Here is a 19284-nt window from a genome sequence, read left to right as displayed (position 1 = left end):
CATGCCCCATTTCTGCCACTGCCCAGCCCCTGTTCCAACCCATCTGGAGGCAAAGGAGGTAATGGGAGGGCACAAGGCCGGGAAGTGCCATCAGGAGCAAAAGAGGCAGCCGGTGGGCCGGCAGGAAACAGGCTGGTCTGGGAGACCTGATTAGCAGGCAGCCGGAGGAGGAAGCAACAGTGGGGGAGGTGGGGGTGGGCTGGGGACTGTAACAAGGGTGTTGGGGGAGCCCGTGATGCCCTGCTTGGAGAGCTTCAGGCTTCGGGGTTGGCAGACCGGTTCAGATCCTACCCTGCCCCACGGTGGGCTGTGTGACCTGGGGCTGTCGACTTGCCTCTCTGAGCCTCTTTCCTCACCTGTGAAATGGGCTGCCAGTTCACACTGTGCAGGGCTGTCTGGTGGGTCAAATGAGACAAAGAAAAGAAAAGACGGTAACAACAAGCGTTTCCTGAGCCGGCGTTTCTCCAAGTGTGGTTCAGGCCGCCTGCCTCAGAATCACTTGGGGAGAGTGTTGAAAATCTGGATTCCTGGGCCTCTCCAGGCAGATGGAGTCAGAAAGCTGGTCATGGAGACCCACATGTTTGTAGCTCCCCGGTGACGTGTCTGCACGTGGGAGTCTGAGGACCACTGCCCCGGTGTGCTGGTGGTGAGCGGAGCTCTCTCCCCAGGAACTCCTTGTTCAGTCCTCAGGGCAACCCTGGGGGACGGCACTATTCTTGTCCCCATTATACAGATGGGGAAACCAAGACTGAGAATTAAGTGCTCTCCGAGATCACAGAGCATGTCAGTGGTGGAACGGAAATTCCAACCCAGGCGTCTGTTCAGAGGCCGTCTCCTCGCCCACCAAGCCTTCCTGCCTCTCAACCTGTGTCTGGTGCACAGAAGGGGCTCCTCACAAGAGACCCCGTTCCTTCTTCCCCACAGTGTGGAAGGCCCAAGGCTGGCGCAGGGAAGCCGGGCCGCTGGCTCTGCAGGGGAGGTGGCCGTAAAACCACGCAGCTCACGCCTCTGGGGCTTTACCTGTCCTTGCCTTCTCTCTGCCCCCTCGCCTGCCTGCAGAGCCCCCGCCAGCTTTCTCCACCCCTATCTGCCCTCCTGGGCCCTCTCTGCGGCTCCACTCTCTCCTCTGTGCTCCCGTAGCATTTACAAAACCCCTTCACGGCCCTACCCCTCGCTTCTCTGCTCATTGCCCTCTCTCAGTCCGACAGTGTCTCCTTTGCATGTGTGGTGGGCGCCCGGCACAGGATGAGTGCTCCAGAAACGCGGACGTGAAACCATCGCTCCTTGGAACAGCAGGCAGGCCCTGTGGGCCAGATCTGTGGCTCCCCCAGGGACTGCGTGGGTGTGTGGGGCTCCCCGCCCCTGCAGGGAGTGGCCCTGGCCCTGTCTGCACAGCCCTGGTGGAGAGCTGTGAGCCGGGCCCCTGTCACAGAACACCCAGCCAGGGATGAAACTCGGATGCTCCTGTGGGAAAGCGCCTGGAATGGGCGCCACGGCTTCTGTCAGTAGCTCCATTTAGCTGCTGAAGAGTTTTCCATTTCCTTCCTCTTTTCTCCGGATAATTGCTCCAGACACCTGTGGCTGCTGAGGAGCCTGCTATCTGACGGTCGGACTTTCCCTGGGTGGGGCACAAAGGGGACAGTTGACTGTGTGGGCTCACAGGCTGCCCGCTGCGCTCCTGCCTCCACGGGAGAGACATGGCCTGGGCTGCGAGGGCAGTGGGCTCTGTGAGCCCGCCTGCTGAGTTACGGACAAAGGGAGACCCTTTCCCCAGCGGGGGTTTGGGGAGGGGTCCTTGGCTGTGGTGACGGGGGCGACACCATCTTCAGGGGACACGGAATGGGCGTCAGTGCGGGGTAGGCTGTGGGGGCCCCGGAGGGAGGACGAGCAGGGCAGGGGTCTCGCCCTCAGTGCTGGTCCCACAAGGATCAGGGAGAGCTCCTCAGAGTAGGGTCGGGACTGGGCTCACCTGTGGGTGCCGAGCTGAGCTCAGGGTGGGCGCAGAGCAGGGGCTGTTGAACGAATGAGTGCGTGAATGAGTGAACGGGTGGATGGGCCACGGGCGTGTTGAGGCAGACACAAGGCCTTGGGCCATGTATACTGTGTGCTGTGGTATGTGCCAGCGCACAGTAGGTCCTTTTCCCGAAGGCTTCCGGAGGCACCGAATCAATGGATGGCTCAGCCCTGCTGGGTGCCCAGCTCTGCGCCAGGCTGGGGTGGGGACCCAGGGAAGTGAAAGAGACCGTCCCCCGATGAGCTCTGAGGCTGGGGTGGAGTTAACTGCATGTGTCATCGCTGTCCCAGGCTCTGCGCCTTATCTCTAATACGGTGACCCCGACCGGGGCATGGCTCTTCCCATTTCACAGCATTAAGTACCCAGCCCGGCGTGGCTCTGCCCTGTTCGAACAAGGCTCACGTGACTGGGCTGAGCCTTCTGAATGGCCTGGATCCAGTCTTAGGCTGAGCTGCTCCAGCTTCCTGCCTCCGAGCCTTTGCCTGTGTCGTCCTTGTCACCTAGGACTCTCTTCCTTTCCCTCTGCCAGCCCAGATCCTCCTAGCCCTTCAGTGCCCAGCTCACACACACTTCACCTCCATCCAGCCTTCCTTGATTCCCATTCTGGAAGTGCCCCTGGGAAACTTCCAGCCCCCCTGCACCGCACTTGTTCAGTTTCAAAGCCTCCTGGGCACCTTCCCCTATTTTCTCATGTAGTGATTTCTCACAACAGCCCTGAGAGGTGTAAATACTATTCCTATTCCCATTTCCCTGATGAGGGAGCCGAGGCTCAGAGAGGCTGAGTAACTTGCCCAAAGTCACACAGCTCTCCAGAAGCAGAGGCGGGATTCCCATCCTCTTCTTCTGGTTCTTAGTTTAGTGCTCACTCTACAACATCCTCCTCCTTCTGACAACCTGTCATTGTTTAATGACGTTTTATGCTTGTTTATTATTGAAAAATACTATTAATGATGCCCAGGCTTTGCCTAGCTCTGTGCTGGGCATGGGGAACACAGGTGACCCAAGCTGGATCCTGCCCTTGATGTGTCCTCACTCTGGTGGGAGAGACACATGCCCAGACCAGTGTGGGTGCACTGGGTGGGGGCAGGTTGGTGACAGAGGTGTGCTCAGAGGAGGTGGCCTGGGAGCTGCTGGACGATGGGGTCCCCAAACTGCTCTGAAAGGAAGGGCGGGAGCTCCCCAAGCGCAGAGCAGGAGGACAGACTGGCCGGGCAGAGGGGACGGCAAGGGCAAAGGCTCTGAGGCCTGCTTGGAAAGGAGGTGCCGGTCCGTGGGGGGAAGCACTGAGGTCCTGGGAGGGGAATGGGGGACTAGCCGGGGATGAACCCTGGAGCAGAGATCAGGCCGGGGGACTCCTGGGGACCTCACGCCAGGCAGGGGCCCAAGAAACCCTGAATTTTAGGAGAATCGGCCCATCCAGCCCACCGCATCCTCATCCAACCTGGTGGCCTGTGGTCAGGCCGGGGAGAGGCCACAGGCTGGAGTAGACCGCTGAGCGTGGCCGGGAGACCGGGAGGCCGGGAGCCGAGTGAGGCCTGACCGTGGCCAGGAAAGGACGGCTGAGCAGGGACTGAATTCCCAACAGCGAGAACAATACCTTGTCCGCAGAGGACTTTCCCAGATGTCTGTCACTTTTCTCTCAACATCCGGGCAAGGCGGTCAGGAAACGGTGCTCCAGGGCTGTGGGGCTGGGGGAGTCTCAAGGAGCCACGGGACGTGAGGGTTCGGAGGCGTGCCCTGTGGTTCCATCCCAGGCAATTCTGCCCCTGCCACTGACAGTCCTGCTGATCCTGGACCAGCCACGCAGCCTTGGGGGCCTTAGTTTCCCCTCCTGTGAAGTGGGAGTGGCTGCATGCCTTCCTCATGGGGTTGGTGGAAGGAGGGCTTGAGAAGATTCATGTAAAGTGCATAGAACAGTCTCTGGTATACAGTAGGTGCTCAATAAATGTTAGTCATGACAATGATGCCGCGAGTGTGTGAGGAGGGCAAGTGTGTACACGTGAGGGGTGAGCAGGGCTGTGCACGTGTGTGTGTTTGGCAGCTGTGTGGCTGCATGTGTACGTGTGAGAGCACACGTGGAACGTGTCAGGCACCCCCACGGATGTGACTGTGTGTGTTTATGGGTGCACGAGTGGGCTGAGGGGTGCAGTCAGGCCCAGGGAGGGCTGGGCCTGGGCGCAGCACCTTCCTCCTCCATCGTCTGGAATCATTGGCCTGTGTCAACGATTGCCTGTGCCATTGACCAAGCCTTCTGCAGAGGGCCAGAGAGGTCAAGGCCTTGCTCCGAGGTGGCCCAGTGAGCAGAGAGGGACAAGATCGGACCAAGGCCCCTGCCTCCCTCTCTGGAAAGGCAGGCCTGAGTCTGGCAGAGAGCTTGCCCCACAGAAGCCAGGACTTCCTGTCTCCGGGCCCCATATTCCTTGCGTCCTTCGTCAAAGTGTCCTGGAGAACAATGGGTCAGAGCTCCGCCATCTGCGGGGCAGGAAGGTGGCTCGGGGCCAGTCAGTCCTCCTTCTTAATGGGGCAAACAGATACGGCTCCGACACCAGCCCTAGGACAGCAGCGTGGCAGCCGGGCCAGACCCGGCAAGCCGGGGACATTTGCCTCCTGCCTGCCCTGGTCCATCCCTTCTCCAGGCCACCTCCAGACCCCCAGCACACACCGCCCCTACTCCCCTCCCCGTGCCCTGTGGCCTGAGGCTGGTATTCTGGGCACAGCCCAGCTAGGGGGCGGGGAGCCTGAGTTGGTCCGGGGGAAGGAAGCTGCCACGAGAACCCAAGTCAGATTGGATGGGACTGACCACTCAGGCTGATGGAGGTCTCAGGGATCCCCCGACCTCACCCACCCACCGTGCACTGAGAACCAAGAGGGGACCCGGAGAGACTCTAATCAGCCCCAAGAAACACCCCCAGCCCCTGTGCTGAAACTCTTACTCACAGGGTGTCTCTGAGCCTGTTAACTCTCAGTCTACATACAGTTCTAACAAGCCTGGTGGCAGGAAAGGGCAGGCAGGGCTGTGACAGTCCTGCAGGAAGCTGGCCTCTCTGGGGGTGGGGGCCAAACCAGCTGAGAGGAGGATCTCCTGTCCGTGTGGATGGCTCTTCGAACGCTCGGGCTGTTGCTGCACAGCTTGTGTCCGAGAATCTGGCCGCTGTCTGGGTCCCCTGCTTTGGGCTGAGGAGCCGTCTCTGAGAACAGCTCCCTCGGGCCTGTTGGTACTTCCGGGAAAATTTCCTTCTGCTTCTGAGTCCCGGCTGGGGCCACTCACAGGAAACACATGGTGGGCCTCGGCTGGAATGAGGGAGGGGTCAGGGCGGCGGGGTTTGGTGGGGAGTCTGGAGGCCGGGGGACTGGGAAGGCTCGATGGGGGATGGTTTGCCCCTCTCTTGCCCCATAGGCCAGCCCGCAGGGCCTTCAGCTCTGGGACCCCCACTGTGGCCCTCCCTTACCCTGAGAAGGTCATGCACAGCCTCACCCCATCCCACCTCAATTCTCATCAGTCTGTTGTTGGGTGCTGGTTCCTGCCTGACAGCCACTACCTTTCCCTCCTTGGGACAAGGTCCAAGCTCTTCAGCCTGGTATTCAAGGTCCTACTGCCCGCTACTGCCCCACTCCCCACCCCTCAGCTCTAGCCATGCTGAGGGATTGAGTTCCCAGTAAGCAGAGTTCTCTGTTGGGCCACAGGGCCTTTGCATGTGCCACCTCCACTGTCTGGAATTCCACCTCCCTAACAACCTCTAGCCTCTCCAACTCCCAGAAATTCAATCCAATATCATCTTCTCCATGACAAACAACAACGGTAAGGAATATAGATATTCCTCTTTTAAAAGTAACAGCTTTATTGAGATATAATTCATATATCATAAAGCTCACCCTTTTAGAGCATATAATTCAGTGTTTTGTTGGTATATTCACAGAGTTGTGCATTAATCACCACTATCTTATTCCAGAACATTTGCATCACCTCTCAAAGAACCCAGAACCCATTAGAAGTCACTCCCTATCTCCCTTACCCCCTGACCCTGGCCACCACTAATTTACTTCCTGTCTCCATGGATTTGCCTATTCTGGAAATTTCATACAAATGGAATCATACAATATGCGGCCTTTTGCAACTGGCTTCTTTCACTCAGCACAATGTTTTCAAGGTTCATCCGTGTTGTAGGATGCATCAGAACTTCTTTTTTAAGGCTGAATAATATTCCAACGCATACATAAACCACATCTGTTTATCATTCATCAGTTGGTGGACATTTGGGTTGTTTCTGCTTTTTGGCTGTTATGAATAAGACAGCTACGAACAACTTGTGTGCAAGTTTTATGTGAACATGTTTTGAATTCTCTTGGGGTTTATATCTTGGAGGGGAATTGCTGGGTCATATGGTAACTCTAGATTCAATCTTTTGAGGAATTGTCAAACTGTTTTCCAAAGCGGCTGCACCATTTTACATTTCCACCAGCAATATAGGAGGGCTGCAGCTTCTCCACATCCTCACCAGCACTCGTTAGCATCCGTCTTTTTGATTCTCGCCATCCTAGTGCGCGGAAGTGATATCTCATTGTGATTTTGATTTGCGTTTTCCAAATGACTAATGCTGTCGAGCATCTTTTCATGCTTGTTGGATGTTTGTCTATCTTCTTTCGAAAAGTGTCTTTTCAAATCATTTGCCCCCTTTTTTTTTTTAAAGATTTTATTTTTTCCTTTTTCTCCCCAAAGCCTCCTGGTACATAGTTGTATATTCTTCGTTGTGGGTCCTTCTAGTTGTGGCATGTGGGACGCTGCCTCAGTGTGGTCTGATGAGCAGTGCCATGTCCGCGCCCAGGATTCGAACCAACGAAACACTGGGCTGCCTGCAGCGGAGCGCGCGAACTTAACCACTCGGCCACGAGGCCAGCCCCTCATTTGCCCCTTTTTAAGTGGCTTATTTGTCTTTTTGTTGTTGTAAGAGTTTTTTATATGTCCTGGATATACGTCCCATATCAAATATATGGCTTGCAAATGTTTTCTCCCATCCTCTGAGCTGCCATCACTTTCTTGATGGTGTCCTTTGAAATACAAAAGCTTTTAGTTTTGATAAAGTCCAATTTCTATATAGCTTTTCTTTTGCCTGCTGTGCTTTTTGTATCAAACCTAAGAACCCATTGTCTAGTCCAAGGCCGTGAGGATTAGCTGTCAGCTCTTGAGACCTGCCCTGTGCCAGGTATTTACAAACATGACCTTCTCTCGTCACATCCTGGCAGGGTAGGAGTTTTGACTCCCATTTTGCAGATGTGAAATTGAGGCTCAAAGATCCATTCCTGGGCGTATAGCTAGTGGATGGCAAGCTGTCTCGCTTCAAAGTCAGGCTCAGATGGGTGCCAGGGTGACCCACACGGAGCTGGGGAGCCCGGCAGTGGGTTATGGAAAAGAGTCACTGACCTGTCACCGACCTGTCACCGACCCTCACTGAGGGCTTCTCTGTGCCAGGCCCCTGCTCAGTGCTGTCTGTGCATTGTCTCACTTTCTCTCCATCCGTGGTGGTGGCTCTCCAAGCGGGACCTGGACTGCAGCAGCAGCCAATTCCTGGGCCTGCACCCCAGACCCCCAAACTCGGAAGCTCTGGGGGTGGGGCCCAGCTGTCGCGTTATCTAAGAGCTCCAGGGGATTCTGACGCTTGAGCACTGCCCCAGAGCGGGGCCTCGCCCCAGGCTGCGCACTGCAGCTGCCTGGGAGCCTTTCGTTGTTTGTGTCTGGGTACCAGATTGGGAGAAGGCACACTTCACCATTCGTTAAACCTCCCCAGGAGATCCAAAGGTGCACCTGGGACTTAGTCACTGCCTTAGGAGTAGGGACCCCCCTGAGCCCCAGAGTACAAGTGGAGAAGCTCTGTAAGACGTGTCCCAGGTTGGATAGCCACCTAGAAGGAGGGGGAACTGGCACCCAGAGTCCCTGCCTTCCCGCATCCCCTCCCTCCTCCCTTTCATTACTTTCTGCGTAATTTAGAACCCGTGTGTTCGGCCGCAAGCTGCTCTCTTTGGAGAGTAAACGGTGCCTGATGTCGCCATCTGGTGGCTGTCGAGGAAAACTGACGAGCATCTGCAGGACTTGCAGCGACGGTTCTCGGGGGACACACGTGGAACGAGGACAGGCCACCATTCACGGTTGCTCAGACGGACGTTTTGGGGAAACTTGGGCCCATTTTCTCAAAAAGTGTCCTTTGAGAAAAGGAGAGTGAGATGATGGCAGGTTTCACGTTGAAGTGCTGTTGATGAGAGTCCATTCACAAAGCCGAGGGGAGGCTGGGGACGCAGTCTCTTCCTGGTCAAACTTAGTCAGCCTCTAGAACCTTCTCTGAAGCCCATCTGTGCACTTTCTTGTAAAATCGAGTTTAGCAAGAACCCTGCTAAGTCAGTTTAACCAGAATACAGCTCCCCCGTCCCCGCCCCGGGTGTCTGATCCTTGATATCTGACGTTCCTCATCCTCCACCCCCCAGGGCATGTCTGATCGGAAACAGTCCTATTAGGTTTATCCAGAATTTCCCCCGACCCCTGATGTGTCCTCTTAGTAGTTTTCCATCCACCGGCCCCGCTCACCGTGCTTCTTGGCTGTAAATCCCCATTTGCCCACGCTGTCTTCAGAGCTGAGCCCCGTCTCCCTCCCCCACTGCAAATCCCGCTGCAGTGCTAACGCGATGGTCCCCGTACCTAAGGCGATGGTCCCCGTACCTAAGGCGATGGTCCCCGTACCTAACGCGATGCTCCCTGTACCTAACACGATGGTCCTGAATTGAGTCTGCCTTACCATCTTTAACAAGCGTCATAAATGCTTGTTTTCTTTAACACGGGGGAGGCCAGGTCGCAGGCAGGGGCTGGAAGGGGACGCAGAGAGGGATCCCAAATGATGGAGAGAGATGCACCCGGGCAGTAGAGCTCCGCCCACCCTCAGGGGCTGTCAGACCTCTGTGGGCATTGATTCATTCAACGAACAGCCACTGAGAGTCAGGGCTGAGAGGGGTGCTGGCTCTCAGAGATCAGGGGGAGTAGCATAGACTATTTGGGGTGCTTGATCCCCTGTGGTCCAAGCAGATCTGGTCTTGGCCCTGGGAGGGGCTCCAGTGGAGGCAGGTGGGGCTGGGAGGGGGTGGTGCCCCCAGCTGGGAGACCTGAGGTGGCTGTGGGAGGGGCCCACCTGATGAAGCTGGTACCCAGGGTCTGAATAGGAGCCCAAAGAGATGAGTCAGAATTGATGGCTGCTGCTGCCCTGCTGGCTCCTGTGGGACCAAACAAGAACCCCCAGGAAGTGCCTTGGGACCTCGCAGGTGCTGGTGTGGCTGCGTTCTCCCCAGGGGCAGGGGCGTTGAAAGCAAGAGAGCATCCGAGGAGGCAGGGAGTGACTGGCTGTGTGCAGAGCACCCAAAGGATGTACACATAACATAAAACTTACCATCTTCACCGTTTTTAAGTGTTCAGTTCAGTGGCATTAAATGCATTCATATTATTGTGCAACCATCACCCCCATCCTTCTCCAGAACTCTTTTCATCTTGCAAGATGGAAACTCGGTACCCATGACACACAATTCCCCATTCCCCACTCACCCAGCCCCTGGCAGCCACCATTCTACTTTTGGTCTCTGTGAATTTGCTCCAGGAGCCTCATATAAGTGGAATCACATACTATTTGTCCTTTGGTGACTGGCTTATTTCACTTAGCAAAATGTCCTCAAGGCTTATCCATGTTGGAGCATGTGTCAGAATTTCCTTCCTTTCTAAGGCTGAATAAAATTTCATTATATGTATAGACAACATTTGGTTTATCTATTCATCTGTCGATGGGCACTTGGGGTGCTTCCACCTTCCGGCTCTTGTGAATAATGCTGCTATGAACACGGGTGTACAAATGTGAACCTTAACACCCCCACCAACAGTGCACAAGGCTTCTAATTTCTCCACATCCCTGCCAACATTTATTTTGTGTTTTTTTAAATAGTAGCCATCCTGACAGGTATGAAGTGCTATTTCATTGTGGCTTTCATTTGCGTATCTGTAATCATTAGCGATGTTGAGCATCTTTTCATGTAGCTTGGAATTCTCTTGTAAAATTCAATCTTAGTGGACAGAACAGATTTAAGGGCTCCTACTCTTGGAAGGTGGACCCTCCAGCCAGGAAGCTCACCGTTAGATGTCGTGTCTTTGCTTTTTTGTGCAAATGCTGTTTAGCACATGCTGTGCATCAACCTCATTGGATCACAGGCTCCTTTACTCCCAAACACATATTTGTATCTCATGGAAAATAAAACTTCCAGGGGACACGGGGAAACGTTGGCCTAGAGGAAAGTCTCCAGTGGTATGCCACAGGGCTCCATCCCAGGCCATCTAGATCAGCATTTTTCATCAATGACTTTGAAGAAGACGTTGATTGTCAACCGGTCAAATCAGTGGGCTATTCAAACTCTGATGGGATGGGGAATGTATTGGGTGACAGGGTCAGGATCCAAAGAGGTCTCGACAGGGTGAAGAAATGGTTCAAAATAACGATATGTAACGTTACAAGGATGAGTTGAAGGTTTTGCACTTGGGCTTAAGAAAAAATCAAGAGCAGCTGCCCAAAGACAGAAGAGACACATATAAGAGAATCTGAGGACACTCGGTCAATGGTTGGGATAATAATAATATTAGTGATTAATGATAGCTAACGTGGATTACCTTGTTTGGCCCTTACAACAATGTATGAGGTAGATACTATTATTAATGCCCACTCAACAGATGGGGAAACTGAGGCTCATAGAGATGAAGTAACTTACCTAGAGTCACACAGCTAGCAGGTGACAGAGCATTAATCGAGGACAGGACTTCCCCAAGGCCTCCTCCACACTGGTCAGACTCTGATTGGAGCGCTGTGTTCATTCCTTGCAAGCAACCATGGGGTGCAATGGGAAGCTACAGGGAAGTCCAACCGAAAGTAGACCAGGAACCAGGAGGTAGTGAGCTCTCTGTCCCTGGGGATGGACAAGCGGAGGCTGGAAGACTCTGACAGTGCTGTCGTGGTGAGGGCCCCAGCATCAGATGGGGACTAGGACACCTAATACTTACAGTCCGTCCCACCTTTGCAATTCTATAATTCTACTATAGCAACTTACTACTTTCAAGCCTAGTTTATGGTACGGGAGAACTCTATTTTTTCCGCACCGAATGTGTGCATTATTTATAATACTTTGGGGTTTCTCCCATGACAAATATGTGCACTATATTCATTCTCAAGTTCTAGGGCTTGTGACAAATTTTACATGACCATTTAGGGTTTACGTTTTAGCTGATTATGAAGACATTTGTCGTTGTTGTGCGTGTGTATTTATGACACTGGGGAAGTAGTATGTACGACACGCTGGGTGCCAGTCATTGATCAGGAAGCCGAGTTGAATATCTCACATCCTTCCTACGGGAAAACGTGTTCTGCTTTCTGACCATTCGTTTTATGATGTTGTGTCAGTAACTCAGCGAATTTACTTTGGGGAAGAAACTCCAACAGTTACTGGGTTCAGGGAAGTCCTTTTATTTAGAGGTCAACAGACCTGAGGTCACTCTGTGCCTTAGGCGAGCTTCTCAGCGTTTCTGTGCCTCAGTTTCCTCACTGAGGAACTGGAGAGAAGGGGACACGCCCCTCTGACGCGAGGAAGCTGATGGCTCCGCCTTGGGAACCAGGATCCTGGAAGACCCACGGCTGACCCAGAGGGGTTCGGCTTTCCAGATTCTTCCCAGGAATCCTCTCGCCAAGCAGCCTCTTTTCAGCAAATGTGAGGCTTTTGCTCTGGGCCTCTGAACTAAGCTTGTTTCACCTTAAGTAAAAGAAATCAATCCTTTCAGCTGAGCTGTTGCTACGACATTGATTTGGCATAAATTTTGAGGCAGCCTGGCTAATAAATAAGCGGAAAGGCAATAAACATTAGGGAGAATTATCTGCGAGGGGAGGGGGCAGGCCGCTGGGGAGGGAGAGGCTCATTCACGCCTCCCCCCGCCTTTCCCTTCTGCTCTCAGCCTGACACCTTGTCAGTGGTAGGGGGGCCACAGCAACAGAGACCCAGGCAGGCTGCCTCCTGTGTGGATTTGGGGAAGTGGGCGAGGGTCTGGGGCCCTCCCTGGTACTCTCGGTTGCTCAGACAGCCTGGCAGAGCAAAGAGAGGCCTGCCCCTCTTACCTCTAGTGCCCACCTACTTAAGTATGAATCTCAGCCCCGAGCTGTGTGATCGTGGGCAGGTGAATTAACCTCTCTGTGGCTTGGGTTTCTCACCTCGAAAACTGGGGCTACTTCTGGCAGGCATTGTGTGAGATGTAGGGACAGTGCCACCCACACAGCCAACACCCCAATATGTGTCAGCTATGGCTATCACACCGTGAGGGTTAAAGGAGCTCTCTGTCAGGTGCCCAACACACAGGGGGTGCTGTGCGAACAGCAGGTATTACTATTCTGGGGGTACACTAATGAGCTTTTGGGCCCCTCCCTTCGAGTCCTGAACCCTCTTCTTCACCACGCTTACCTCCAACCCCACTGTGGCCCCGGGATGATCCATTATCACCCTCCCTGGTGCCCCTTGAATCCCCGATTCCTGGTCTCAGAGTTCAGGCTCCTTGGCTTCCGCTGGACATACCCCCCCACCCAACCTCCCCCCACCATTGGCCTCTCTGGGCTCGCTGGGTCACAGTTCCCTTGTCCCAAGGGCTTGGCGGGGCCTCCAGCCATTTCTGCAGCCTGGCTTGTGGGTCCTGAAGAGGAAACCCTCACCTGCATAAGTGCCTTTTTCATGGTGTGTTCACAACCTAACTACCGGCGAACAGGAACCTCGGCGAACAGGAACCTCGAATAAATAACTCCTGCCTGCATCTGCTTATGGGGAGGCCGTGAGGAAGAAACAACTGTGCCTTTGAAAAGTAATACATTTTCCCCAACATGATTTCTGTCTCCACTCGTAAATGTCAGAGGTAAATGAATCTGTTTTATTAAGAATCAGCACGTTGATGCAGGGAGGCACCTGCTGGGCCGTGAATCAGGGAGCCGCCCCCGGTATGCCCGTCCCTCTGCATTGTCAGTGCTGCTTCCTGTTTGAGAACTGGGAGCTTTGAACGGCTGGGTCAGCCTCTCATCCGGCCCCCTCCCCTTCCCCATCAAACCCAGGCCCTTCTGGGTGCCGCAGCAGTTGGTGCCCCATGGTGACCTTTCCCAGGATCCTGACCACAGCCGCGCACCCACTTCCCCGACTTCAGAGGCAGGCAAAGCTGAGCTGGCATCTCAGCTCCATGCTGTGTGACCTCTAGTGAACTGCTTGCATTCTCTGAACCTCAGTTTTCTCAGCTATGAAATGGGAACTCTAATGCTCGGGGCTGATTTATCCATTAGGCACAGCAAGGACAGTGCCTAAGGCCTAAAATGCTAATTTAGGGGCTGTGCTAGGCAGAAGAATGGCCTCCCAAAGCGTCCACATCTCAATCCCCAGAAACTGTGAAGACAGCATACTACATGACAAAGGGGCATTAAGGGTGCAGATGAATTAGGGTTGCTAATCAGCTGACCTTAAAATAAACAGATGATCCTGGATTATTCTGGTGGGCCCAACATGACCGCAGGCTCCTTAGATGTGGAAGAGGGAGACAGAGAATGGGCTCCGGAGAGATGCCCTGTGAGAAGAACCCGACTGCTCCTTGCTGGCCTTGCAGATGGAGGAAGGGGCCACGAGCCAAGGAATCCAAGCAGCCTCCAGAGCCTGGAAAAGTCAAGAAAATGGATTCTCCCGTAAGGCCTCCTGCAGGAGTGCAGGCCTGTGCCACCTCCATTTCAGCCCAGCGAGACCCATTTCTGACTTCTGACCTCCAGACCTGTAAAATAATAAATTTATGTTGTTTTAAGCCACTAGATTTATGTTGGTTTGTTAGAGGTGCAGTAGGAAATGAATACAGGGGCCCACAAAAATGTTCGATTTTCTTTTAAAATCAGAAAAAAAATAAATGTAATCCAGGCATCGTGGCCCGATGCTTCTTGCTTCACAGCCTTTGAGGGGCTTCTAGGAGAGGATGTTGGCAAAGCTCCCCCCGGGGCTGTGTGGGTCCCAGGGTGGGAGTCGGAAATGGCGGTCATCATTTTCAGGGATATCAGTTTCCCTTCCAAGCATCAAGGCTTCCTGTGGGGGGCTGTGCTGTCCTGAGGCTTTGCACCCCACTGCTGGGACCTTCGTCTCCTGTCTGGGGCCTCACTGACCTAAGAGGCCTGTGGGGGCCCAACCCTGGCTTGCTGTGTACCTAACGGGGCACTTCCTCCTATGCCCCTGTGTCTGGATCCATTGCTGAGGCTCCCACAATGATACAATCGACGGAACACCCACTCTGTGCTCGGACTTGAGGGTGGGGTCTGGAAGCTCATCAGCACAGTCCCCAGAATAGTAAGACCTCTGAGTCCTTGAAACCAGCTGATGAGGCAGGTGCCATCGTCCCCATCCAGCATCTCGCCCGGAGTCTGCGTGACTCCATCCTGGCCAGAAGAATTTCCCTCACATCCCCGACGTGTGAATCACTGGAGAAGTTGTGAAAATCGGTGTCCCAGCCCCACCCTGCCCCACTGAACCCCAACCTCCTGAGAGAGCCTGGGAGGCTGCTGTAGGGTTAACAGGGGCCCAGGTGACCTCATCCTGAGTCCGGGAGACCCGCCACGATAGTCATGGGCTCATTTTGCAACAGCAAGGGAAGGGGGCCAACCGAAGTGGACAGACATGTGGACTTGGGTACATTCTGTGTGCCAGGTGCGGGGCCAGGCATGGCCACACTGTGTCCTCATGGCCATCTTCCAAGGTGATAACAGCCCCATTTCAGAGCTGGGAAAAACGGAGGCTTATGGAGGAAGCATGAGAACTCTGGAGCTGTGGCGGCTGAGGCAGGGGGTAGGCAGAGAACTGAGCCCAGGGCTGATGGAGCCCCACAGGGGCAGGGGTGGGGGCGGGGGGCACTGCAGGGCCCTGTCTGCAGGTGGGGGCGGGCGGCTTGGCTGCTCTTCCTGACCCTGAAGCTCAGTGTGCGTGACTGGGCCCATCCCCTCCCTTCTCCAGACCACATTCCCCTGTGTGGGCCCCAGCAGGGCTGCGTGTGTGTGTGTGTGTGTGTGTGTGTGTGTGTGCGAGAGAGAGAGAGAGAGAGAGAGAGAGAGAGAGAGAGAGAGAGAGAGAGAGAGAGAGAGAGAGAGAGGGAGAGAGAGGAAGAGACACTCCCAGCTAGGGCTCAGGTTCCCCTGCCCCGGGAAGAGGACCTAGCAGGATCAGGTGGGCAGGCCGACAACGCGCCCAGCAGGGCCTCTGGGAGGCCTCTGGGCCTGGGCTCCGACACACTCACCTGCTGGCCAGCATATTCTCTCTCGCTTAAAAAATTTTTTTTGAAGTAGAACATGCATACGGTAAAGGCCACCCATCTTAAATGTACAGCTTAATGGAAAAAAAAGATAATTGCAGTAGCCCAGAAATTCCCTTCGTGTCCCTTCTACGTGCATGTGCAACTCCCTCCCTGCCAGGGGTGCCCACTGCTCTGGCTCCTGATGGCACAGATAGTCTCGCCAGTCACTGGATTTATCTAAAGAGAATTAGGCAGCGTGTTTCTCTCTGGGTTACCGTCTCTCACCCTGTGTCACGCCTGTGAGATTTGTCCGCGTCGTTGTGTTCATCCAAGAGTCGTTTCTTTAATTGCTGAGTAATATTCCATTGACTACTGCATGGAATATGCCCCCTCTGTTCTCTCATGGATGACGTTTGGGGTCTTTCCTGTTTGGGGGTATTATGGAAGTCAGAGCATTTCCTTGGCCTGGGCATTCTTTTCAAATGTTCATGAGCTTCTGGAACTTCCCGTCTCGTCCTGACCATCGCCCCCTTCTCTTCTCCCAGAGGCCCCTGTTTAGCTGCTGCTCCTCAGGCTTTTGTCGGGTTCCGGCCCGTGCTGTGGGGTCTGTGCTGTGGGGTCTGGTGCCTCACTGGGGCGCGGGGGGAGGCCCAGAGGTGGCTCTGGCGTCAGCCTGTCTGGCCGGGGTGCTGTTTGCTAGTTTCCCTGGGTTCCTGCGTTGACTGATTTTCAGCCAATCTGTAAGGCTGTGTGTGCTGCCCGACAGCCCTCAGGGGTGCTGGCGTTTGCAGCTCAGAGGTTCATCAGAGACAAAACCGGAAGGCCACGGTCTGCAGAGAACAGCTCTGCAGTAAGTGGGGGGACACTTTCCTGGCTGTCTTTCTGAAATCCTTCAGATGCGGCACTGCCGTCTGTGTTAACAAGCTTGTGTACCCTTGAATGTGCTCATCTGGGTATGTGTGTGTGTGTGTGTGCCCCAGCCTGCGTGTGTGTGTGTTTGTGTGAGTGTGCCAGTCAACGTGTGTGTCTGTGAGTGTGTCAGTCAGCATGTACGTGTAACCGTGGGTGAGTGCGTGTCGGCCAGCCTGTGCATTCCTGTGTGTGAATGTGTGTTGACAGGTATTGCCATCAAGGAATTTCTTCGAAGCTGTTTTCTTGTTTGAAAAGGATGCCTCGTGCCCCTGCTCCGTCCACCCTGGGCTCTTGGCCAACAAGAGCCAGCAGCCTGGGGAAATGCGCCTTCTGTTGGTGGAAGAGAAGCCTGGGCTCCACACCCTGGATATTCTGCCTTTGACCTTGGCTTGGTTGCGGGCAGAAGGGCAGGAGCCCGAAGGGGGTCAGCTGTGCTGGGGAAGAGCAGGATGAAGGGCTCTTCCTTGATGTCACGGGTAATAAAGAACTTGAAAGAGATGATGAAGGTGTATAGGCCAGACATGGGTTCAAGTCCGAGTTTCGGCATTTACTTGCTGTGTTGATTTTGGGAAAGTCACTGCACCTCTCTGAGCCTCAGTTTCTCGTCTGCCAAAAGGAGACAATGAGACCTACATCAGAAAGAGGAAGAGAGTGGCCCAAGAGGAAGCTAGAAAGGAAGGTAGGGCAGGCTCCCTGGGGCCTGTAGCCACCGCGGGAGCATGAGTTTCATCCCAGCTTCAGCAGCGGGAAGCCGCTGGAGCAGCACGCCCTGTAGAACTTTCTGTGATGACAGAAACGGTCTATATCCGAGCTGTCCAATATGGTAGCTGCTACCCGAATGTGCTTACGGAGCACTTGGGATGTGGCTAGTGCAACTGAGGAGCCGAAATTTTAGTTTTAATTTTAATTACTTTAAATTCAAATAGCCGCCTGGGATTAACGGCTACTATTTCAGATCTACCACTAGAGGGCAGCACCAGAGGATTTCAAGCAATGAAAGTGTCATAATACTATTTAGTGTAAAAAATAAAGTATTGGCAATTCTTTCTTTGTACCTCCCCTCACCCTCAATTTTGTTTTCTTTTGGTCCATGAACTGCAAGCCTGGGAGCTACTGACCTTCTTCACAGGGACACTGGAGGGAGCAATGGGTGTAAAATACTCCGCATTTCCTGAATGCCCAGTACATGGTGGCCTCCTGAATGCCCAGCCTTGGGGAATGGCCAGAAGAACCGTCTCTACTGAGCTTTGTCTTCTTTGCCTGAGCTGGGGGAAGGGGGGCGTTTGGCTGCTCTGTAAACGCCAAGTGAATCCAAGTCCACGACAAAAATCCTTGTTTGGGGGCCGGCCCTGTGGCCGAGTGGTTAAGTTTACACGATCTTCTTCGGTGGCCCAGGATCGGTGGTTTGGATCCTGGGTGCGGCCCTACACACGGGTCATCAAGCCATGCCGAGGTGGCATCCCACATAGAAGAACTAGAATGACTTGCAATTAGGATATACAACTGTGCACTGGGGCTTTGGAGAGGCAAAAAAAAAAAAAAAAAAAAAAAAAAAAGAAGAGGAAGATCGGCAACAGATGCTAGCTCAGGGCCGGTCTTCTTCACACACAGAAAGCCTTGTTTGTCCCTCTCTGCAGAGGCTGGGCTAGGGCTGCTCAGCCTGCTTTGTTCTGAAACCCAGTTCAGGGAGAAATAGAGGGGAAAAGAAGAGCCTTGAACTTGGAGTCACAAGACCTGAGTCTGAAGCCCTACTCAGCTGCCTGCCTGCCGTGGGATCTTGGGCAAGTTGCTTGGCATCTCTGGGCCTCAGTTTCCTCATCTGTCACGCACCATCACAGCGATGATGACCGTGTGCCACCTCTCCTGGCCCAGTGCAAGGAGCTTTGTGCACATGACCTCATCTCCTTTCCGCCACTCGATGGGGCCAGGATGACCATGCCCCCAATTTGCAGTTGAGACTACTGAGTCTCTGCCAGATGAGGCGAGTTACCCAGATCACAAAGCCCGGGAGTGGCAGTCAGGACTGGAATTCAGGGCCGTCTAATTCCAAAGTCTGTGCTCTTTGCGCCCTGTGGCCCCAGCCTGCGTGGACTGTTTACCTCTCAGATGGGGGGGATGGAGGCAATGATGACAATGAGCAGGAACGCACAACTTGAGTCTCCTCCAGCCGCTACAAACTGCTCACTGTCACCTCCTGGGGACCTGTTTCCATCCTCTCCTGTCCCTCCCTCACATGGTCCCCTCCATACCCTCTTCCTAAGGTCCCACTTTCTCCCGAGTTGAGCCTAGCTGGGGGTTTCTGTGTCCCCTGCTGGATGGCAGTGGGGAGGCCTGGATTCTGAAGGAGGAGGGGAGAAGCTCTCCAGACGATATCTGAAAAGCCACAGAGCTCTCACACCCAGGTGTTAACCTTTTCTAGCATTTCTCACCAACCTTGTTATGCTAAGGAGGGTCTGCTCCCCCAGCCCCTGGAGTTATAATAAAAGGCATTACCTCGGGGGTGGGTGGGGTGGGCAGTGCTGAGCTGCAGGAAGAGGAATGGGAGATAAACCCCTTCCACCAATCACATCTGTGTCAGCTACCTAATGGAGGACGGGGTGGAGAGCTTCTCCAACTGCCTGTGGGAAACGGGGTGTCTCCAGGCCTCATAGGAGCCCGCGTCCGCTCGGGGAGAGGCAGCGCCAGCTTGCTGTCCGCCCCTGGCTTTAGACATCTGGTGCTCCAGAGACATCCTGGTGTCCTCACAGGAGAGCTCACACACTCAGCCTAGTCGGGAGCTTGGGGACAATTCCCTTCACCCCGTCCTTGTGGGAAAATGTGGTCCAGGGAGTCAGGGACCCCGCACAGCTGCACACCTGAGTTGGGCCAGGGCCAGAGATCCTGTCTGCTGTCCCTGTACCTGCTTCCTCGCCCCACCCACCAACACGTCTGTGGGGTCTAACGACTTCTGCCAGGGCACCCTGAGTGATGGCCCCAAGCTGAAGTAGCCACCCTGGGGAGCAGGGCGCCCAGAGAG

This window comes from Equus caballus, chromosome 3 (assembly GCF_041296265.1).
Source record: "Equus caballus isolate H_3958 breed thoroughbred chromosome 3, TB-T2T, whole genome shotgun sequence".
NCBI lineage: Eukaryota > Metazoa > Chordata > Mammalia > Perissodactyla > Equidae > Equus > Equus caballus.
Note: the sequence above shows the minus strand (reverse complement) of the source record.